The sequence below is a fragment of the Triticum dicoccoides genome, chromosome 2B (genome assembly GCF_002162155.2).
Source record: "Triticum dicoccoides isolate Atlit2015 ecotype Zavitan chromosome 2B, WEW_v2.0, whole genome shotgun sequence".
NCBI classification, from domain to species: Eukaryota; Viridiplantae; Streptophyta; class Magnoliopsida; order Poales; family Poaceae; genus Triticum; species Triticum dicoccoides.
This window is the reverse complement of record NC_041383.1, coordinates 680,032,352-680,055,403: the sequence shown is the minus strand read 5'-3', so window position 1 is coordinate 680,055,403 and position 23,052 is coordinate 680,032,352.

Genomic DNA, 23,052 nt, shown 5'->3' with positions numbered 1-23,052 from the left:
AGAAAGTTTTTGTCGATCCTAAGGATGCTAAAAGGTATGCTAGCTCCAGCGATCCTTCTAAGGACTGGAGTGAGCATCTCGGAGTTGGAATGTATGCTTTGATGATGATCAAAGATTTTGGGTTTGTACAAAGTTTATGAGAAACTTGTATTTCCAAAGAAGTGAGTGGGAGCACTATAGAATTTCTGATAAGTATATGTTGTTGACATATTGTTGATCAGAAATGATGTAGAATTTCTAGAAAGCATATAGGGTTATTTGAAAGGTGTTTTTCAATAGAAAACCTGGATTAAGCTACTTGAGCATTAAGCATCAAGATCTATAAGGATAGATCAAGACGCTTAATGGTACTTTCAAATGAGCACATACCTTGACATGATCTTGAAGGTGTTCAAGATGAACTAGTCAAAGAAGGAGTTCTTGCCTGAGTTGTAAGGTACGAAGTTAAGACTTAAAGCTCGACCACGGCAGAATAGAGAGAAAGGACGAAGGTCGTCCCCTATGCTTAAGACGTAGGCTCTTCAGTATGCTATGCTGTGTACTGCACCTGAGGTGTGCCTTGCCATGAGTCAGTCAAGGGGTACAAGAGTGATCCAAGAATGGCTCACAGGACAGCGGTCAAAGTTATCCTTAGTAACTAGTGGACTAAGGAATTTTCTCGATTATGGAGGTGGTAAAAGAGTTCGTCGTAAAGGGTTACGTCGATGCAAGCTTGACACCTATCCGGATTGCTCTGAGTAGAGATACCGGATACGTATAATGGAGCAACAATTTAGAATAGCTCCAAGTAGAACAGTTATTTGGAATAGATCCAAATAGAGCGTGGTAGCTGCATCTAGGAGATGACATAGAGATTTGTAAAGCACACACGGATCTGAAAGGTTCAGACCCGTTGACTAAAACCTCTCTCACAAGAAACATGATCAAACATAAAACTCATTGAGTGTTAATCACATAGTGATGTGAACTAGACTACTGACTCTAGTAAACTCTTGGGTATTTGTCACATGGCGATGTGACCTGTGAGTGTTAATCACATGGCGATGTGAACTAGATTATTGACTCTAGTGCAAGTGGGAGACTGTTGGAAATATGCCCTAGAGGCAATAATAAAAGTATTATTATTATATTTCCTTGTTCATGATAATTGTCTTTTATTCATGCTATAAATGTATTATCCGGAAATCGTAATACACGTGTGAATACATAGACCACAATATGTCCCTAGTGAGCCTCTAGTTGACTAGCTCGTTGTGATCAACAGATAGTCATGGTTTCCTGGCTATGGACATTGGATGTCGTTGATAACGGGATCACATCATTAGGAGAATGATGTGATGGACAAGACCCAATCCTAAGCATAGCACAAAGATCGTGTAGTTCATTTGCTAGAGCTTTGCCAATGTCAAGTATCTCTTCCTTTGACCATGAGATCGTGTAACTCCTGGATACCGTAGGAGTGCTTTGGGTGTATCAAACGTCACAACGTAACTGGGTGACTATAAAGATGCACTACAGGTATCTCCGAAAGTATCTATTGTTTTATGCGGATCGAGACTGGGATTTGTCACTCCGTGTAAACGGAGAGGTATCTCTGGGCCCACTCGGTAGGACATCATCATATGCGCAATGTGACCAAGGAGTTGATCACGGGATGATGTGTTACGGAACGAGTAAAGTGACTTGCCGGTAACGAGATTGAACAAGGTATCGGTATACCGACGATCGAATCTCGGGCAAGTAACATACCGATAGACAAAGGGAATTGAATGCGGGATCGATTGAGTCCTTGACATCGTGGTTCATCCGATGAGATCATCGTGGAACATGTGGGAGCCATCATGGGTATCCAGATCCCGCTGTTGGTTATTGACCGGAGAACGTCTCGGTCATGTCTGCATGTCTCCCGAACCCGTAGGGTCTACACACTTAAGGTTCGATGACGCTAGGGTTATAAAGGAAGCTTGTATGTGGTTACCGAATGTTGTTCGGAGTCCCGGATGAGATCCCGGACGTCACGAGGAGTTCCGGAATGGTCCGGAGGTAAAGATTTATATATAGGAAGTCCTGTTTCGGCCATCGGGACAAGTTTCGGGGTCATCGGTATTGTACCGGGACCACCGGAAGGGTCCCGGGGGCCCACCGGGTGGGGCCACCTGCCCCGGGGGGCCACATGGGCTGTAGGGGGTGCGCCTTGGCCTGCATGGGCCAAGGGCACCAGCCCCTAGAGGCCCATGCGCCAAGATAAAGGAAAAAGGGAAGAGTCCTAAAGGGGGAAGGCACCTCCGAGGTGCCTTGGGGAGGATGGACTCCTCCCCATCCTTAGCCGCACCCCTTCCTTGGAGGAGGGGGCAAGGCTGCGCCTCCCCCCTCTCCCTTGGCCCTATATATAGTGGGGAAAAGGAGGAGCAATCATACCTAAGGCCTTTGGTTGCCTCCCTCTCCCTCCCGTGACACATCTCCTCTCCCGTAGGTGCTTGGCGAAGCCCTGCAGGATTGCCACGCTCCTCCACCACCACCACGCCGTTGTGCTGCTGTTGGATGGAGTCTTCCTCAACCTCTCCCTCTCTCCTTGCTGGATCAAGGCGTGGGAGACGTCACCGGGCTGTACGTGTGTTGAACGCGGAGGTGCCGTCCGTTCGGCACTTGATCATCGGTGATCTGAATCACGACGAGTACGACTCCATCAACCCCGTTCACTTGAACGCTTCCGCTTAGCGATCTACAAGGGTATGTAGATGCACTCTCCTCTCCCCTTTCTACTCGTTGCTGGTCTCTCCATAGATAGATATTGGTGTTACGTAGGAAATTTTTTTGAATTTCTGCTATGTTCCCCTACACGGACTTGCCTTCAGCTCTTGGGGTGTGTCGTGTCTCATCCCGACTCTTCGTAATGTGCAATTGCCCAAGGATTTCAAGGGTCCACGGAAGGTGCCTAACTATACCGCCGATCAACCTCCTAAGGCGTGGGTTGAAAGTTATGAGATGGCAATGGAGATGCTGGATGTGGATGAAGCGGCATGTGCAAAATATTTCACCATGATGTTGGAAGGGACAGCCCGTACTTGGTTAAAGAGCCTGCCCGCCAACTCCATCGGATCATGGGACTAATTGAAGGCCCGGTTTATAGCAAACTTCAAGGATACATGCAAACAGCCTATGTCCATTGTGGATCTAGATGCCTGTCTCCAAGGAGAGAACGAGTCAATAACCCATTGGGTGCGCCGGGTTTTGGAAGTCTTGCATTCATCGGACCGCATTACGGCTGGCACGGCGATCCTAACATTGGAGTGTAATTGCCGGTTTAAGTCACTAAAGATGAAGTTGGGACGGCTCAAACGCCACTGCAATGACATGGGAACACTCATGGTAGCCTTGGTTAAATATGCCGATTCTGATAATACCAAGGATCCCGATTCTGACGAGGAGAAACCAGAGAAGGGAAAGAAGAACTGCAGTGCAAAGGGACAACAGCACAACCAAGGGAGACATGGGAACAATGGTAAGCGCAAAGCAGATAATTCGGATTTTGTGGCTAACACCAATGTGTAGGGCAATATGCAACATCGTAAGGGTAAACCACCCCAGCGCGGTGGAGGTATGAATCTGGAGTGTCTGTTAAACCAACCATGCCCAAAGCACAGGACCAAGGAGGTTCCAGCAACACATCTCTGGAAGGACTGTTTCATTATGAAGGAGTTCAAAAACTCTGATCTCTTCCGATATGATCAGGGTCCGTCGGGCGGTTCAGGTCCAGGTTTTCATGGTGGCGGCGGTTCAAACTCTGGATTTCAGAATAATCAGGGCAACCAGAACAACCAAGGTGGTAACAACCAACAGAATAATCAGGGGAATCAGCAGCAATCAGGTTTTCAGAGTCACCCAAAGCAGTTGAATGGCGGGCAGTATCATGTTTTCACCACTAGCTTGTGTAAGCGCAATCAGAAGCTTCACAAGAGGGTAGTTAATGCTGTTGAACCGGTGGTACCCCGTTACTTACGTTGGTCAGAGCAGCCCATTGTGTGGAGCAGAGAGGATCATCCGCCCCGAGTGGACAATCCGGGTCATCTAGCTTTAGTGGTGGCACCTCAGGTGGGAGGTTATAAATTCACCAAGGTGCTTATGGATGGAGGAAGCAGTATCAACATCCTTTATTATGAAACCTTGTGCCGGATGGGGTTGACGGATAAGAATCTTAAACCGTCGAACACTGTTTTGCACGGTGTAGTACCAGGTAAATCGGCATATCCTGTTGGCAAGATAGCTTTGGAGGTTGTGTTTGGTGATGAGCATGATTCCAGGTCTGAAACCTTGACCTTTGAAGTGGTGAAAATCCAGAGCCCATATCACGCCTTGTTTGGACGGCCGGCTTATGCAAAGTTCATGGCAAGACCCTGTTATATTTACTTACAGCTCAAGATGCCAGGTCATAAGGGGACCATCACGATGCACGGGAGTCATAAGATCACTTTGGACTGTGAAGAGGGTGATGTGGCTTATGCTGAGTCAGTTTGTGCCACAGAAGAGTTGAAGTTCTACAAGGACAATGTTGATCCGGCGGATATGACTCCTCTGAAGAAGCCCACCACAGAGCATGACCCGACCCTGAAGTTCAAACCGGCTGATGAGACTAAACTTGTTGATTTCGTTCCTGGCGATTCATCCAAACAGTTTAGCATCAGCACAAATCTGGATCTGAAATAGGAAAGCGCGCTCATCGAGTTCATCCGTGAGAATCGGGACATTTTTGCATAGAAGACTTCTGACATGCCAGGTGTACCGAGGGAACTCGCTGAGCACACTCTCAATATTGATCCCAAGTTTAAACCGGTCAGGCAGTTTCTTCGCCGCTTCAACAAGGAACAACGCAAGGCCATTGGAGAGGAAGTAGCCCGACTGTTGGCTGCTAGGTTTATCATTGAAGTTTTTCATCCGGAGTGGCTAGCAAATCCGGTGCTAGTTCTTAAGAAGAATGGCACTTGGCGTATGTGTGTGGATTACATAGACTTGAACAAAGCTTGTCCAGCAGATCCTTTTGCTCTCCCGCATATTGATCAGATCATCGATGCTACGGCGGGTTGTGAGCATTTGAGTTTTTTGGATGCTTATTCCGGTTATCATCAGATCAAAATGGCAGTTAAGGACCAGGAGAAGACAACCTTCATCACTCCCTTTGGAGCATTCTGCTATGTGTCTATGCCCTTTGGGCTCAAGATTGCCCAGGCAACCTATCATCGTTGTGTGTAGAATTGTCTTCATACTCAAATTGGGCGCAACGTTCATGCTTACATGGATGACATTGTGGTAAAGTCTAGGAAGAACGAGACATTGATAGATGACCTCAAGGAGACCTTTGACAATCTACGGGTTTATAAAATGATGCTCAATCCGAAAAAGTGCGTTTTTGGTGTTCCGGCAGGCAAGCTCTTAGGCTTTCTGGTGTCTAACAGAGGCATTGAGGCTAATCCGAAAAAGATCAAAGCGATTACATCCTTGGCTAAACCGAAGTGTATCAATGATGTTCAGCGACTGGCGGGTCGAATTGCAGCCCTAAGCCGGTTTATCAGCCACTTGGGAGAGAAGGCGATACCTCTGTATCAGATGTTGAAGAAAACAGACAATTTTGTCTGGAGTGATGCAGCTAATGCGGCGTTTGAGGACTTGAAGAGACAGCTGGTTGAATCGCCAGTTCTTGCTGCTCCGGTTGATAAGGAACCACTGTTATTATATGTGGCTGCTAATACTCGGGCTGTCAGTGTAGCCATTGTGGTGGAACACAAGGAGGCCGGGAAAGAACATCCGGTTCAACGGCCGGTTTATTATATCAGTGAGGTGTTAATTGAGTCAAAGCAAAGATATCCGCATTGGCAGAAGCTAGTATATGGGGTTTTCATGGCAAGTCGGAAGCATAAACAGTACTTTCAGGGCCATCCCATTACAGTGGTCAGTTCTGCTCCTTTAGGGGACATGAAAGTGCAACTATCCCTAGGTGGTTTTGGTAATTCATAACAACATATAGCTCACTGAGCTAATGCTATTCCAAGACTATTATTTCAGGAAAGCTCAATGAATGGCATGGCATGGATGATGAAAGTGGATCCCTCAAAATACTAAGGACAAAGGATTGGCTCAAGCTTAAAAGCTCAAGACTCTTCATTTTACATTTTAGTGATCCAAGATCACATTGAGTCTATAGGAAAAGCCAGTACTATCAAGAAGGGATGAGGTGTTGCTTAATGAGCCTCTTGCTTCATGTGCTTAGTGATATGCTCCAAATCCCTCAACTACTTTCCCACATCCACAAATGACCTAAACCTAAAGCCAAAATCAGTCACACCGATTCTTTCTATCCGGTGCCACCGATTCCAAAAGTCATAGCCACTGCCACAAACCCTAAGCAAATCAGTCTTACCGATAGGGATCTCGGTCTCACCGAGATGGGGTTGCAATCTCTCTGTTTCCCTTCGTAACGTTTCGGTCTAACCAAAGTGAGTGATCGGTCCCACCGAGATTGCAATGTAAACTCTCTGTTTCCTTTTTGTAACATTTCGGTCTCACCGAAAAGAGCAAATCGGTCCCACCGAGTTTACCTGACCAACTCTCTGGAAAGCTTATTACCAAATCGGTCTCACCGAGTTTGTGTAAATGGTCTTACCGAGATTACGTTATGCCCTAACCCTAACCGAATCGGTCTCACCGAGTTGCATGTTAGTCCCACCGAAAATCACAAACGGTCACTAGGTTTACTAAATCGGTCCGACTGAGTTTAATGATTCGGTCCCACCGAGTTTGGTAAATTGTGTGTAACGGTTAGATTTTGTGTGGAGGCTATATATACCCCTCCACCTCCTCTTCATTCATGGAGAGAGCCATCAGACTAAACCTACACTTCCAACTTACCATTTCTGAGAGAGAGAACCACCTACTCATGTGTTGAGGCCAAGATATTCCATTCCTACCATATGAATCTTGATCTCTAGCCTTCCCCAAGTTGCTTTCCACTCAAACCCTCTTTCTACCATATCCAAATCCTATGAGAGAGAGTTGAGTGTTGGGGAGACTATCATTTGAAGCACAAGAGCAAGGAGTTCATCATCAACGCACCATTTGTTACTTCTTGGAGAGTGGTGTCTCCTAGATTGGCTAGGTGTCACTTGGGAGCCTCCGACAAGATTATGGAGTTGAACCAAGGAGTTTGTAAGGGCAAGGAGATCGCCTACTTCGTGAAGATCTACCGCTAGTGAGGCAAGTCCTTCGTGGGCGACGGCCATGGTGGGATAGACAAGGTTGCTACTTCGTGAACCCTTCGTGGGTGGAGCCCTCCGTGGACTCGCGCAGCCGTTACCCTTCGTGGATTGAAGTCTCCATCAACGTGGATGTACGATAGCACCACCTATCGGAACCACGCCAAAAACATCCGTGTCTCCAATTGCGTTTGAATCCTCCAAACCCTTCCCTTTACTTTCTTGCAAGTTGCATGCTTTAATTTCCGCTGCCTATATACTCTTTGCATGCTTGCTTGAATTGTGTGATGATTGCTTGACTTGTCCTAAGATAGCTAAAATCTACCAAACTCTAAAATTGGGAAAAGGTTAAGTTTTTATTGGTCAAGTAGTCTAATAACCCCCCCCCCCTCTAGACTTACTTCAAGGTCCTACAAGTGGTATCAGAGCTTTGGTCTCCATTTGCTTTGATTTCCATAGCTTTGGTGGTCATAGCCTTGGTTTCACAACCTAGGAGAGTATGGCATCTAGCGAGGGAAATTATCACCGTAGAGGTCCTTACTTTGATGGTACTAATTTTGCTAGTTGGAAGCATAAGATGAAAATGCATATTCTCGGACATAACCCCGCCGTTTGGGCAATTATTTGTATTGGCTTGCAAGGTGAATTCTTTGATGGGAGAGAACCGAACCGTGAAGCGAATGCGGAAGAATTGAAGATGTTGCAATACAACGCTCAAGCTTGTGACATCATCTTCAACGGGTTGTGCCCCAAAGAGTTCAACAAAATCAGCCGTCTTGAGAATGCAAAGGAAATTTGGGATACTTTGATTGATATGCATGAAGGTACCGAATCCGTCAAGGAATCCAAGTTGGATGTGCTCCAAAGTCAGCTTGACAAGTTCAAAACGAAGGATGGTGAAGGTGTCGCTGAAATGTACTCTAGGCTTGCACTTATCACAAATGAGATTGCCGGCTTAGGGAGTGAAGAGATGACCGACAAATTCATCATCAAGAAGATCCTAAGAGCATTGGATGGAAAGTATGATACCGTGTGCACATTGATCCAAATGATGCCAAACTACAAAAATCTCAAGCCAACAGAAGTCATTGGAAGAATTGTTGCTCATGAGATGTCACTCAAGGATAAGGAGGAACTTCACAACAAGTCAAGTGGTGCTTACAAAGCCTCAAGTGAAGCCCCCACATCATCAAGTGAGAAACATACCTTCAATGAAGAATTGAGCTTAATGGTGAATAACTTCAACAAATTCTACAAGAGTAGAAGCAAAGAAAGAAGCTCCAAGTCAAGGTCTTATCATGACAAGAGATCTTCTAGTCGAGAGCGCAATTGCTACAATTGTGGGAAGCCCGTACACTACTCCAATGAGTGTATGACACCCTACAAAAGAAGAGAAGATTCTCCAAAAAGAAGAAGCAAAAGAGAAGAATCACCACCAAGAGAGAGGAGGAGGAGAGATGATCGTTATGAACGAAGACCCTCACGGAGAAGCAAGGATTCAGAAAGGAAGGACAAGTCATCAAGGAGCTACACAAAACAAAGACATCAAGCTCATGTTGGTGAATGGGTATCCGGCTCCGACTCCGACAATCACTCCGAGAGAAGCTATCACTCCGACTCCGAACATACTCAAGATGATGGTGTTGCCGGTCTAGCACTTGTGTCAACCAACTCCTACGACATATTTGATTCACCAAATGAAGGAATTGGAAGATGCTTCATGGCCAAAGGTCCAAAGGTAACACACCCTGAGTATGTTGATTTCAATAGTGATGAAGATGACTTGCTTGTGGATGATGATTTACTTGTTGACAACTCTAGTGATGAATACTATGATGAAACGTCAATTAATCATGCTAATCAAACGAATGACAATGATAAGGAGAAAATTGAGCTTCTAACTAAAGAACTAAACACTCTTAAGTTGGCTCATGAAACTATCTTCGAAGATCATCGAGAACTTTTAAGGGCTCATGAGAAGTTACGCTTTGAAAAGCTCAATCTTGAGCAAGAGCATGAGTTCTTAAAGGCAATCAATGATGATCTCCGCAAGAAAAGTTCTTCTTACATTGCCAAGCGTTTACTCTTATCTACTTACATGCCTCAAGTCAAGTCTAGTAACAAGAACAAGAAAGATACTTCCTCTAGTAGTAACAATAATAATGTTAAATCCAATGTTGTTGCTTCTAGTAGTACTCTTGATTCCACTAATGATTCTCTTAGCCAAGTTACACTTGAGCAAGAAAATAATTTATTGAAGGGAATTATAGAGAAAGGTGTTTACAAGAGCCTTACCAGGAGTAAGCAATTCGAGGAAATTGTACGCAAGCAAGGAAGGCACCTGAAGAATCAAGGTGTTGGTTTTGAACGAAAGTTCAACGCCAATGGAGTTGAGTGGGAAGAAGATCAATACCCCAAGACAAAGTTTGTTCCTCAACAAGAGAAGGTTGATCCTACTTCCTTCAAGGGGACACAAGCTCAAGATGATCTTCCACCACAAGGCCACAAGAACAAAGGCAAGTACAAGCTTCAAGAAGAGATTGATGCATTTGAAGAAGCTCCTAAAGCCTCGTTCAAGTGGGTCCCCAAGACTACGTCAAGTTCTACTTCATCAAGTACAACTACAACTCCAAGGATTCCCATCAAGATGATGTGGATCCCGAAGAAGAAGAACTAGAGAGTTCTTGAGGGTGACTCCGCCAACATTCTTCACTCATATCATTTTGGCAAGAACAAGTGCAATCATCTTTCACATCTTGCACTAGTTCAAGGAGTCATAAACCCTCTTGTTGGTAAGGCAAGGGACAAGGTAACCTAATGTTTTCATGGACATCATCGTGTGTGTGCATCACTCTATGTCTATGGATATTCTTGTTTGTTCCTTGCGGGACTAACCCATGTAGGCAAGTTGAAAGTGCAACTCACTCCAAAGGATTGCTCCAAATGATCTACATCAACATTGAGCATCTACATCTTCAACACCTACATGAAGTCATCATCGACAAAACCCAAGGTTAGTTCATCCCTCTAAGGAGGGATCTCACATCTAGGGGGAGCTTAACTCAAAAAATTGACTCAAAGCAACTCTAATGGTGTGAACACATTAAAGCATTATGTAAAAGTGGTAACCCCACTTGAGCTTAAACGATGAGTATGACCTATGATCAAATGTTCTCATTTGACTCCTAAGTCAATATACTCATATATACATGACCTAGTCATCGCCAATTGTTTGATAGATGCTAGAATTGGTTGTGCATGCTTTGCCGCATATTTCATTTGCCATTTTATTGTGTGAGCATGTTGGTGCATATTTTACTCATTCAAGGACATCCACTTGCTGTTTTGATTGTTTGGTTCTTTCCTCTTTTGAACAAGTGGATGGACAAGAATGCCTAAGAACCTTCTTTAGCTATCTATGCTATTCTCGTCTTAAACTCTATTCATGCTACATCACAAAATTTGATCAAGTCAGATTCGAACCACTCTGTGTGAGGAGCACTCGGAGTCCCCGATTCGTCATAGACTTAGACTTCCAAAACCTCTTTGTGATTCTCGGTCTGACCGATTCTTCCATTTCGGTCCTACCGAGATCATCAAGTTGATCTGAGTTTTCAATCTCGGTGCAACCGATTTGAACTTTTTGGTCTCACCGATTTGCTGTAACTGAACACAGTTATGCATCTCGGTGCCACCGAGTTGTTCCACTCGGTCACACCAACAGGGTCGGGCTATATATAGACACGGGCAAAATTTTGGAAATTTCTCCGAAACCCTTCGCCCGCGCAACAGCTCGCTCTGCCATCGTGGTCTCCGGATCGTCTCCTCGTCGCCAGCAGCCTCCTATCGCTGGTCTCCGCCGCCGTCAATGGATTTCGTCCCCGCCGTTGCCGCCGTAGCAAGTCCACCGCCAAGTTAGGGTATGGACTTAATCTTTGTGCTATCCATGTCTGATTCTTGGCACATTGTTTTCATATAGATTCTTGCCACGATTGAAACTCTTCTATCCAGCCAAAGTAGTTCATAGATTAGATGTGATTCAAACTTTCAGGGTTAGGTTTCCGCCGAAACCATCTCAGACCCACCGAGTTGAAAAACTCGGTCTCACCGATTTGGCTTATGCCATTGCACTAGTGACTCTCGGTCTGACCGAGAATTACTAATCGGTGCAACCGATTTGAGGATTCTGTGAAACCCTAGCAGTCTCGGTACCACCGAACTGAAACTCTGTCCAACCGAGATCATCAGTTTAGGTTCCAAAACTGCTTCGGTATCACCGAGTTTGAAAATCGGTGGATCCGAAATGCTTTCTGTGGAAAACTAAGACTAAACTTTTGAGTCATTCTTTTGCAAAAACCTCTGCATTTTGTGATGCTCATCTTTTCTATCTCATCTATAACTCTTCACAGGGTCAGCAGTCAGCTTGTGCAGAATGTCTGATCAAAGTGACAGCCAGAACAGGCCAGAAGAGCAGATGGACTTGAGTGAGGGCACTAGTCCCTCAACTTCAGATGAAGGGAGCAAAAGTACTCCTAGCAATTTGCCTAAGGCTGCAACTAGGCAAAGGAGGAAAAGAACTTCAGATTTAGAGGATGAAGATTACAAGGCTGAGGAAGATGAAGCTACTTCCAAGAAAGTGGTGCTCAAGAAGGAAATTGGCTCAGCAAAGGATATAAAGCCAGGCATGAAGATTAAAAGGCCTGCAAGAAGGCAACCTATGCCCAAGGCCAGAGCATCAACTCAACTACCTGAAAATCCTGTTCCCAAAGAGCCAGCTGATGAAAGCAAGAAGAGGAAGGAAAGGGTCAAGAAGACCATAGCCAGAGTTGTTGGGCAACCTTCCATGATGGAAGAGGAAGAGCTTTCTGCACCAGCACCAAAGGCACCTAAGCTTATGGGTGATGCAATCAAATCAAGGGCTGCAACATCTAAGCCCAAGGAAGCACCCAAAGTTGCCCCCAAGGCCAAGTCTGCACCAAAAAGGAATACCAGGAGTATTCCAGCTGCTGAGAAGAACAAGGCCCCAGTGCCTGAGGTTGCTGAGGAGGAAGATGAAGAAGGACAGGTTCTAAGGAAGCTCACGCCAAAGATACCAGATCACAATGATACCCATCCAGTGGCTGAGGACATGAGAATCGGGAAGGATTCAGGACTGAGACTATGGAGGATGGCAGATCCATATGCCACAAGGAGAAGAATTGTTGTTGAGTACAGGTTCCATACAAAGGAACAGCAGGACTTCTATGAGACAATCTTATTGGACAAGAAGCCCATAGTCTGTGACATGAGGTGGGTTGACTGGAAATTCATCAAGGAAAATGAACAGCACTATCCTGGAGTGCAAGACAGCTTTGTTGCTTGTGGAGTTGTAGATTTTGTTGGGCAAAAGCTCACAAACTGGAATGATGAACTTATCATGCAATTCTACTCCACAACACACTTTTACCCAGATGGAAGAATTGTTTGGATGTCTGAAGGTACAAGGTACCAATCCACTGTAGAAGAATGGGCAAAACTAATAAATGCCCCAAAGGAAAATTATGATGACCTACACATTTATGCCAAGAAGAAAATGGGTCACAATTCAATGGCTCACATGTACAAGGAAATTCCAGACAAGGCATTAGAGACTTTCACTTTTGGATCAGTCCACTTTTTGCTGTCAGGGTTACCAACCATAAATTGGATTCTGAGGCACACTTTGTTGCCCAAGTCTGGTGACCATAACATGATCAGAGGGCATGCCATCAACATGTTGCATTTATTTGATGTTCCACAAAAATTCAAAGTCATGAGCCTGATGATTGAAACAATCAAGAGGACTGCAGCAGATCAGAAGAGGAGCTGTGGATATGCACCTCAGATTCAAGAATTCATAAACTCAAAGATGGGCACAGGAAAATATCAGTTGGATAAGGAACACTTTCCACTTTATCCAAACTTTGAGGACAATGAGGTTGTCATGAATGAAGATGATCCACAATCAGTTCAAGCTCAAGAGAAGAAGGAGAAGGCAAGGAAGGAGAAGGCTGCCAAGATGCCAACTCAGGAGGAGGCATCTGAGTATTTCTTGAAAAACAAGCAGGAGCAGCTTGGTTACTTGATAGCATCATCTCTGAGGATTGAGAAGGGGTTGGCCACCCTAACTCAAAACCAGGAGAGCCTGGAAAGAATCATGGAACAAAAATTCTATGATCTAGATGTCAAGGTAACTGAGATTCAGTTAGTTGTGGAGCAGCTGCAGGATGACATGCAGGAGAGGAAGGGCAAGACTACCACAAATGTCTTTGCCAGAGTGCCTAGAGCCCAGAGGTCAGCTGCTGTGCCAGTGCCAGACACTAGAGTAACATCTTCAGCACCAGCTACTGCCCCTTCAACTCCAGTGCAACCAGCTTCAGCATCAACTCCAGCACCCTCTACATCAACTGAAGCCTTCGTCCAAGGAGTTATCAGGACACCACCAACCGAAGATCAAGCCTGAGAGTCGATCTAGCACTATGCATTTTCTATGAACTTTTTGCTAACTTGTTGCCAAAGGGGGAGAAAAATGTATAGATCATAGGCTTTGAGAGAGAGAGAGTGTTGCTTTTGTTCTCTCTTGCTTTATTTGATCCTTGTTTGCTTTTGGTTGAGATACTATGCTTGTGAGACATTGATGATCATGTGTTTGATCATAAGCTACACTTATGCATGCTTGATATTATCCTATCTATCTTATGTGATCACTCACTATGCTTGGTGATGAGTGCATGTATTCATTGTTTATTATTTTGAGCGCTCCACCAAGATGTATGTGACATGGAAGAGTAACCCATGAGCCTAATTCATTGTGCATTTGCAGTCAAAAGCAAATCTAAAACTATGCACAAATTCAGGGGGAGCTCTTGCTTATCACATACTTCTCAAAGCGACGATGTTATTTAAATTTTATTATCATTTGTCGAAGCTTTGATCTATATGTTGTCATCAATTACCAAAAAGGGGGAGATTGAAAGTGCAACTATCCCTAGGTGGTTTTGGTAATTCATAACAACATATAGCTCATTGAGGTAATGCTATTCCAAGACTATTATTTCAGGAAAGCTCAATGAATGGCATGGCATGGATGATGAAAGTGGATCCCTCAAAATACTAAGGACAAAGGATTGGCTCAAGCTCAAAAGCTCAAGACTCTTCATTTTACATTTTAGTGATCCAAGATCACATTGAGTCTATAGGAAAAGCCAATACTATCAAGAAGGGATGAGGTGTTGCTTAATGAGCCTCTTGCTTCATGTGCTTAGTGATATGCTCCAAAACCCTCAACTACTTTCCCACATCCACAAATGACCTAAACCTAAAGCCAAAATCGGTCACACCGATTCTTTCTATCCGGCGCCACTGATTCCAAAAGTCATAGCCACTGCCACAAACCCTAAGCAAATCGGTCTTACCAATAGGGATCTCGGTCTCACCGAGATGGGGTTGCAATCTCTCTGTTTCCCTTCGTAACGTTTCGGTCTAACCGAAGTGAGCGATCGGTCCCACTGAGATTGCAATGCAAACTCTCTGTTTCCTTTTTCTAACATTTCGATCTCATCGAAAAGAGCAAATCGGTCCCACCGAGTTTACCTGACCAACTCTCTGGAAAGCTTATTACCAAATTGGTCTCACCGAGTTTGTGTAATCGGTCTTACCGAGATTATGTTATGCCCTAACCCTAACCGAATCGGTGTCACCGAGTTGCATGTCAGTCCCACCGAAAATCACTAACGGTCACTAGGTTTACTAAATCGGTCCGACCGAGTTTGATGATTTGGTCCCACCGAGTTTGGTAAATTGTGTGTAACGGTTAGATTTTGTGTGGAGGCTATATATACCCCTCCACCTCCTCTTCATTCGTGGAGAGAGCCATCAGACTAAACCTACACTTCCAACTTACCATTTCTGAGAGAGAGAACCACCTACTCATGTGTTGAGGCCAAGATATTCCATTCCTACCATATGAATCTTGATCTCTAGCCTTCCCAAAGTTGCTTTCCACTCAAACCCTCTTTCTACCATATCCAAATCCTATGAGAGAGAGTTGAGTGTTGGGGAGACTATCATTTGAAGCACAAGAGCAAGGAGTTCATCATCAACGCACCATTTATTACTTCTTGGAGAGTGGTGTCTCCTAGATTGGCTAGGTGTCACTTGGGAGCCTCCGACAAGATTGTGGAGTTGAACCAAGGAGTTTGTAAGGGCAAGGAGATCGCCTACTTCGTGAAGATCTACCGCTAGTGAGGCAAGTCCTTTGTGGGCGACGACCATGGTGGGATAGACAAGGTTGCTACTTCGTGGAACCTTCGTGAGTGGAGCCCTCCATGGACTCGCGCAGCCGTTACCCTTCGTGGATTGAAGTCTCCATCAACGTGGATGTACGATAGCACCACCTATCGGAACCATGCCAAAAACATCCATGTCTCCAATTGCGTTTGAATCCTCCGAACCCTTCCCTTTACTTTCTTGCAAGTTGCATGCTTTAATTTCCGCTGCCTATATACTCTTTGCATGCTTGCTTGAATTGTGTGATGATTGCTTGACTTGTCCTAAGATAGCTAAAATCTGCCAAACTCTAAAATTGGGAAAAGGTTAAGTTTCTATTGGTCAAGTAGTCTAATCACCCCCCTCTAGACTTACTTCAAGGTCCTACAGGACATAATCCAGAATAGGGAGGCAACTGGCCGTGTTGCTAAATGGGCTATTGAGCTTGGACCACACAGTTTGAAATACATGCCTCGCACAGCCATCAAGTCCCAGGCTCTTGTGGATTTCATCAACGACTGGACAGAGTTGCAGGCACTAGAAGATAAACCGGATAACACATACTGGACTATCCACTTTGATGGGTCCAGACAGTTGGAAGGCTCGGGGGCTGGAGTTGTCCTTACTTCCCCTCGAGGTGATAAAATTTGTTATTTTCTCCGCTTAATGTTTCCTTGTACTAACAATGCAGCTGAGTACGAGGCCTTACTCCATGGTCTCCATGTGACCAAGGAAATGAACTTAAGCCGGGTTCGCTGCTTTGGAGATTCTGATATGGTGGCTCAACAAGTTTCTAGCGCTTGGGACTCTAAGGATCCCCTCATGGCGGCTTATAGGCGAGAGGTTGATGTTGTGGCTGGTCACTTCAAAGGTTATCAGGTTGAGCACATTGATCGACGCAAAAACGAGGCAGCAGATGCTTTAAGCCGGCTGGGGTCTCAACGTAAACCGGTGCCGCCCAATACCTTTCTAGATATCATGCATAACCCGTCTATAAAGTTGCCCACAGAGGAGGATTTGGCTATTCCTGATCCAGAGGCATAGTTGGTTGCCGCTTTACATATAATTCCAGATTGTACGGTTCCATATCTAGCGTATATGAACCGAGGAGAGTTACCAGAAGATGAAGTTCTGGCCAGACAGATAGTCCGACGATCCAAGTCCATGGTTATTCACAATGGTTAGTTACACCGCTGCAGTGTTTCAGGCGTATTCCAACGTTGTGTTTCTCCTGAGGAGGGCCAAGACATCTTGTGTGAAATCCATGAAGGCGATTGTGGTCACCATGTCGGTTCAAAATCCTTGGTTGCTAAAGCTTTCCATCATGGTTTTTACTGGTTGACAGCTCATGCCGATGCTGAGGACCTGGTAAAGCGGTGCGACGCTTGTCAGAAGTTTTCTCGCCGAGTTCATGTTCTGGCTCAAGGGCTACGGATGATTCCAATCACTTGGCCGTTTGCTAATTGGGGCTTGATATGGTGGGTCCTTTTTAGCGGTCCAAGGATAAGAAGACCCACCTCTTGGTGGCGGTTGACAAATTTACTAAATGGGTTGAAGTGGAGCCAGTAAGCAAATGCGACGCAGCCACGGCGGTTCAATTCATCAAAAAAGTGATCTTCCGTTTTGGTTTTCCACACAACATCATCACAGATAATGGCACGAACCTTTCCAAAGGTGAGATGGAGGAATTTTGTCAACAAGAGCACATCCGGCTTGATGTAGCGTCTGTGGCTCACCCCCAGTCTAATGGTCAAGCTGAGAGAGCTAATCAAGAAATCTTGAAGAGTATCAAGCCCCGGCTTATGGTTCCTTTGAAACGAACGCCGGGTTGTTAGGTGGAAGAATTACCGTCTGTGCTATGGAGCATAAACACCACCCCAAACCGATCTACGAGTTATACACCTTTCTTGATGGTTTACGGGGCAGAGACCATCCTCCCAAGTGATATTCGTCATGACTCGCCCCAGGTTGCCAATTATGTTGAAGCGGACATTGAGCAAGCACGCCAAGAGGCACTGGATCTGTTAGATGAGAAACGGGACATGGCTTTGGCTCGTTCAGCGGTTTATCAGCAAGACCTGCGGCATTATCACAGCCTCTGAGTTAAAATAAGAACCTTTCAAGAAGGCGACTTAGTGCTCCGGCTCATCCAGGATCAGACCGATATGCACAAGTTATCCCCACCTTGGGAAGGGCCCTTTGTGGTCAGCAAGAATCTGCACAACGGATCATACTACCTCATTGACGTTCGAGAAGATTCACGCAGTTCTGAGGAGGAGACCCGGTGGCCGTGGAACATAGCTCTCCTTCAGCCTTACTACACCTGAGCTATAGGCTCCTCTTATGTACATATTTTGACAATGTATATATTATGATCAATATAATAAACCGGCATCCTTGCTATAAGCAGGGCCTCTGCCGTTTTTTCCATTATCTTTTGATTACATGGGGGCTTCAGTTGATAAAGCGGAGTTCTACCTGTTAAACCGGCTACCACGCCACAATACAGCTTGGGAGCTTCACACTCAAGGGGCCAAAGGGGGCTCTTTGTGCACTGCAACAAAGAGTTTGAAAGGACCCTTGTAATATGCTATCAAGCACGGCTTGGAAGCCTGGTGTATTCACCTAAAACCCCGGGTTAACCTGCCTTCATCAAGTAAGCCACTCCTATCCAGGTAATCCTGGCATGACCCGCCGAACGTTTGACAAGTCAATCTTATACAGACCCTGAACTTGTCAAAGTTAAAACAACGATTGGTTAGTTGGAGGTCCATCTTAAAAGGCTTTGTCAAATGGTTTAACTCAGCGGCCTGGCAGCCCATGAAAAGCCTCGAATTTGGGACTAGCAGCCCTTGAAAAGCCTCGACTACACGATTTTTTTGCCTTTGTCAAGATTTTTTCTCTTTTCATATTTCATGTTGAACCGGTGTCTATTGACCCGGTATGGCTATCAGTCATTCTAATAACCCGGTGTTTGTTTACCCGGCTTGGCTTTCAGCTACAAGCTATCAGACCATATTCATTATTAAAACTGGTAATTCATAACCCGGTCTGGCTTTGACTACATGTCGCCAGTATGATCATCCGGTGTTCATCGTAATCTGGTATGACTTATTACACACCAGCACGACATGGTGGGAGTTATCAACACTCAAAGAGTTGGGTTTTCACACTTACTACAATCAAGTTGGTAAACCAACCACATAGTTTCATATCCCAGGTATGATTTATTTTTTGATACTTTTACAACCTTGGTTATCTACTAGGTTTTGTATTGGCATTATGACCCATCCGGCGGTAAACCGCCAGGACAGATCTTTTTTATGCAGATACAAGGATTGCATAATATTATCAAGATATATAAGCTAACACTACAAATATCATGGCGAATCACACAAAGTCATGTATCGATGCACGATGGCAGCAGATCAAAGTATTCCAACTAGCCTATTACAAGGCGCTTTGAGGCCCAAAATAATGATTGTTTTTTACACAAGAGCACAGTCTGTGAAAATCAACCCGGTTGCCGGATTAAGATTCATCGCCAGGTTGACATGAGGTTGATGGATCTTCTTGCGTCGGTTCAACCTCCTCCTCCCCACCCAGTGGCTGGAAGTCAACGGTGGTCCAGTCAATCCGGGTTAAAACTTGAAAGACAGCCTCTTCACTTATAAGATTGGACGGTTCAACGTCAGGGGCATAAGTGTGCTTACGGATTGGCGGGATAAGATTCTGCACTTCTTTCACAGCAGTATCAACCCGTTGGTTGTTTTCATCATAAAAGGACCGATGAACAGACAAGTTAGCTTCTTCAGCCAATTGGCTTGACAGCGGACGCATCTCCTTTGTCAGGGCTTTGAGGGCTTCATTATCGAATGCTGACCCGTTTTCTTGTTCACCCGGATAGCCCTTGGCGATATCAACTGGATCCAGGTCAGCTATCCACGCTTTGGCCCGAGTCAGTGCTAACAAAGCGCCAGCCCTCGCAGTAGATCGCTTCATTTCTTCTATCTGCGCCGGCGTCATCGACAATTTGGCTAGTGTATCCTTGATCAACGTTGGTGCCGGTTTGTTTTATGATACTACGCAGATAACTCGTTGGGCACCGGTATACAGTTGTTCTATCAAGGTATATACTGCCTTCAGCTTCATCCGCATGTCAAAGCCCAGATGAGCAACACGGCTACCTGTAACGGTTTAAGAATTTGATGTTAAACTGGTAATTTCAAAGATGGTTATTCAAGAAATTTTGACAAGAGTATTTACCAAATATTGCAGAGGTCATGGCATTTATTTGACGCTTTAACCCAGTTAGCTCTTCCGCCACCGGTTTAAGAGCTGCCTCGGCATCTTCAGCCTGCTTCAACAATGCAGCTTTTTCAGTTTCCTAGCTGGCACGTTCATTCTTGAACCCTTCCTTCAGTTGTTCCATGGCTGTCAAAGCGCCTTTTAGTTCATCTTTCGCCTTGGAGGTCTCTGATTGCTGGGATTTGATATTCTCTTGAATATCGGCAATTTGGGAATCTTTGTTGTTTATATTGGCCTACAAAAGTCAGATGATGAAGATGTGAATATTTTTGTCAAAGTCCCAAGCATATAACCAGTTATACACTTGGCACTTGGGGGCTAATGCGGATTTCTTCTTTCCTGCTGATTATTTAAAGTCCCAAGGCTCAATACAATTATTAATCTTGGCACTTGGGGGCTAATGTGTATTTGATCCTAAAGTAAAAAGGCAAAGGAACTAACACAATACAGTTTGGAGCATGAAGTCCCGGTTCATCTTGATAAGATAAACCGGCCCTTGGGGGCTACTCAGTTGAAGTGTTTTTTATTCCAAAAGTCCCGGTTTATCTTCAAGAGACAAACCGACCCTTGGGGGATAAAATGGAGTTGATATACAGAACAAGAAAAGATTAAAGTGTTTGGAAGATTACCTCATAGCGCTCCTTCATCATGTTCACCAAACTGGCCTCATAATCTCGGCTTGTGTATAGGCGGTTTAAGAATCCGGAATGAAGCTCCTGGGCAGTAAGGTTAACATAGCTGGATAAATCTGTCTTCTCTTTCCCCTTGCCCATAGCAACAAATTCTTCCTTGGCAGTATGCTTTTATAAGGCAACCGGATTACCAGGGATGGTGTGACCAGTACCGGTGATAATAAACACCTTTTGACGGGATTGGCGGATTGACAGTATCCCTGGCTGGGCTTGGCGGATTGATAGTGTCCCTCGCTGGGCTTGGCAGGTCTTCATCCCTGGCCGGGCTTGGAGGATCAGCATGAGGACTAGCCGGATTAGCTTCCGGCGGATCAACATCAGTGTTTTGACCTTGTGGGGGCAGAATCATCCATGACAATGTCAGTGTCTCTACCAGCGCCTTCTGGGGTCCTCTCCGGTTCAACTTCATCAGTGGGGGTACTAGTTTTGGCTTTCTTGCTCAGTTGGGCTTTGGCACTACAATATCAAACAAAGGTTAGTATGGTAAATCGACGCACGAAGGGAAAAGCTGAAGGGCAGTATACTTACCCAGGGACGGTTTTGAGGGGATGCATCTGGGTGGTTGATGAGTCGCCAGATGAAGAATTGGAAGTCACCTGATAATTTGAATCAGACGGATTAAGTGGGTATTCGAAGCAACCCTCCAAGGGATAAGGTTTATTAGAAGAGCAAGAGACCTCTGGGCGACGTTTCTGGTATAGAGTGTCTGGTAGACCTAAAGAAGTTACTTGTTGCAATTGTGCCGGGTTGTGTGACGGCCTTCAGGTTGATGTGTCTTCAAAGAAAATTGTGGATCCAAATGAGCAAGAGGGTGAGAGTATTTTACTTTCCGAGCTGCATGACGAAGTTTTTGAACCGTCACATGATCTGAATCGGAGGAAAGGGAGATTACCTCTACCTGGTCAGCACGACTAGCTTTCTCATCATCCTGGAAATAGTCATTGTCAATAAGGTGTACGAAAAATGAGCCAAGGGAGTCAAGTTCTACCTCTTGTTCTGATTCATCAACATCTTCGGGCGGATCAGAAGACTCGGCGGTTTTCTTCTTGGCTGCTCTCTTTGTGACTTTGCTTTTTGCACGAGGAGCCATCGCCGGTTTGTCTGAAGCTTTCCTCTTCCAGAAAGGATCTTTGGCCTATAAAATTAAACAAAGGATTATTAGAGCAGTATTAAATCGGAGACGGATCAAAAAGCACAAGGTTAAATTTTTTTACCACTGGCGGTTTGTTGGAGGCATAAAAAGGATGCAACCCAGTTTTGCCGCATTCAGCAATCGGTTCATCTAGCATCTTCTTGACAGACTCAGTTACTTCGTCATCAGTCATCTCTATTTCATGATACCATTGAGGGTCCTTGATGTTCCCGGTATACTCATGCATCAAACTGGTGCGGCGGCTTAAGGGTAGGATACCCCAAGAAACCCAGCAGCAAACAAGGTCGATGCCGGTTAAGCCGTTTGGTAGGAAAGCCCGGAGCTTAGCAAGTTGAGGTGCATAAGTTTGTCGTTCTTTGGCAGTGAGCCGTTGAGGCAGTGGATGACCATTACTGAGCCAGTGAGCACGGTAACCCAGCAGAGGATTTTCATCAGCAGGAGCGGTGTTCTAGCAATAGAACCAGGTTTGATTCCAGTCTTTAGGATGGCTGTGATGTTTGGCATGAGGAAAATCGACTTCTTTTCTCTTCTGAATTGATACTCCGCCAAGTTCAGTATTGGGGCCGTCAGAGAATTCAGTTCGGCGGTTTAAGTGGAAGAAATCATGGAAGAGGTCAACAGTTGGTTCTTCTTGAAGGTAAACTTCACAGAACACTTGAAAATTGCATGTGTTGGACACAGAGTTTGGTCCAATATCCTGAGGATGGAGTTGGAAGCTAGCAAGCACATCCCGAAAAAACTTTGAACCGGGAGGGCTAAACCCCCGGTCTAGATGCTGCATGAACATAATCATTTCTCCGTCTTGAGGTTCAGGAGGGCATTCAGGGCCTGGGACTCGCCAATGAAGGACATTTTTCTTAGCCAAAGCGCCAGTTAGAACATATCCATTGAGTTGCATTTCTGTGATCCGGGAAGGAACCCAGTTGCAAGCGGCGAATTGCTTGGTCATTTTGGAAGACAAACTGTAAAAGAAGTGTGAAGGTCAGTTTATGATTCAAGGTTGATGTGCACTGACCAGTGTTAACCCGGGGAATTTAATCAGGGCATATATGTAAGTTAAACCGGATACTGCTATCCAAGTCGAGATGGCGGTTTAAGTGAGGGCTAATGGTATCTGGCGGATTATCAACTACTAAAGATTAAACCGCCTTTAACGGAAGAAGCAGATCTGAAATCTACTAAGTGTTGCAGAAACAAGTTTCACAAAATGGTGATATAATTTTGGATCTACTGTGTTTCAGTAAAGAAAATTTTCTGAGCCCTACAATGGCGTCAAGTGGAACAGAGAAGGTCCAGATGGGATCTATCCAGGAATAACAAGATACTGTAGTACGACAGATTAAAGTTATGGATCTAGCCGCAAAAGGAA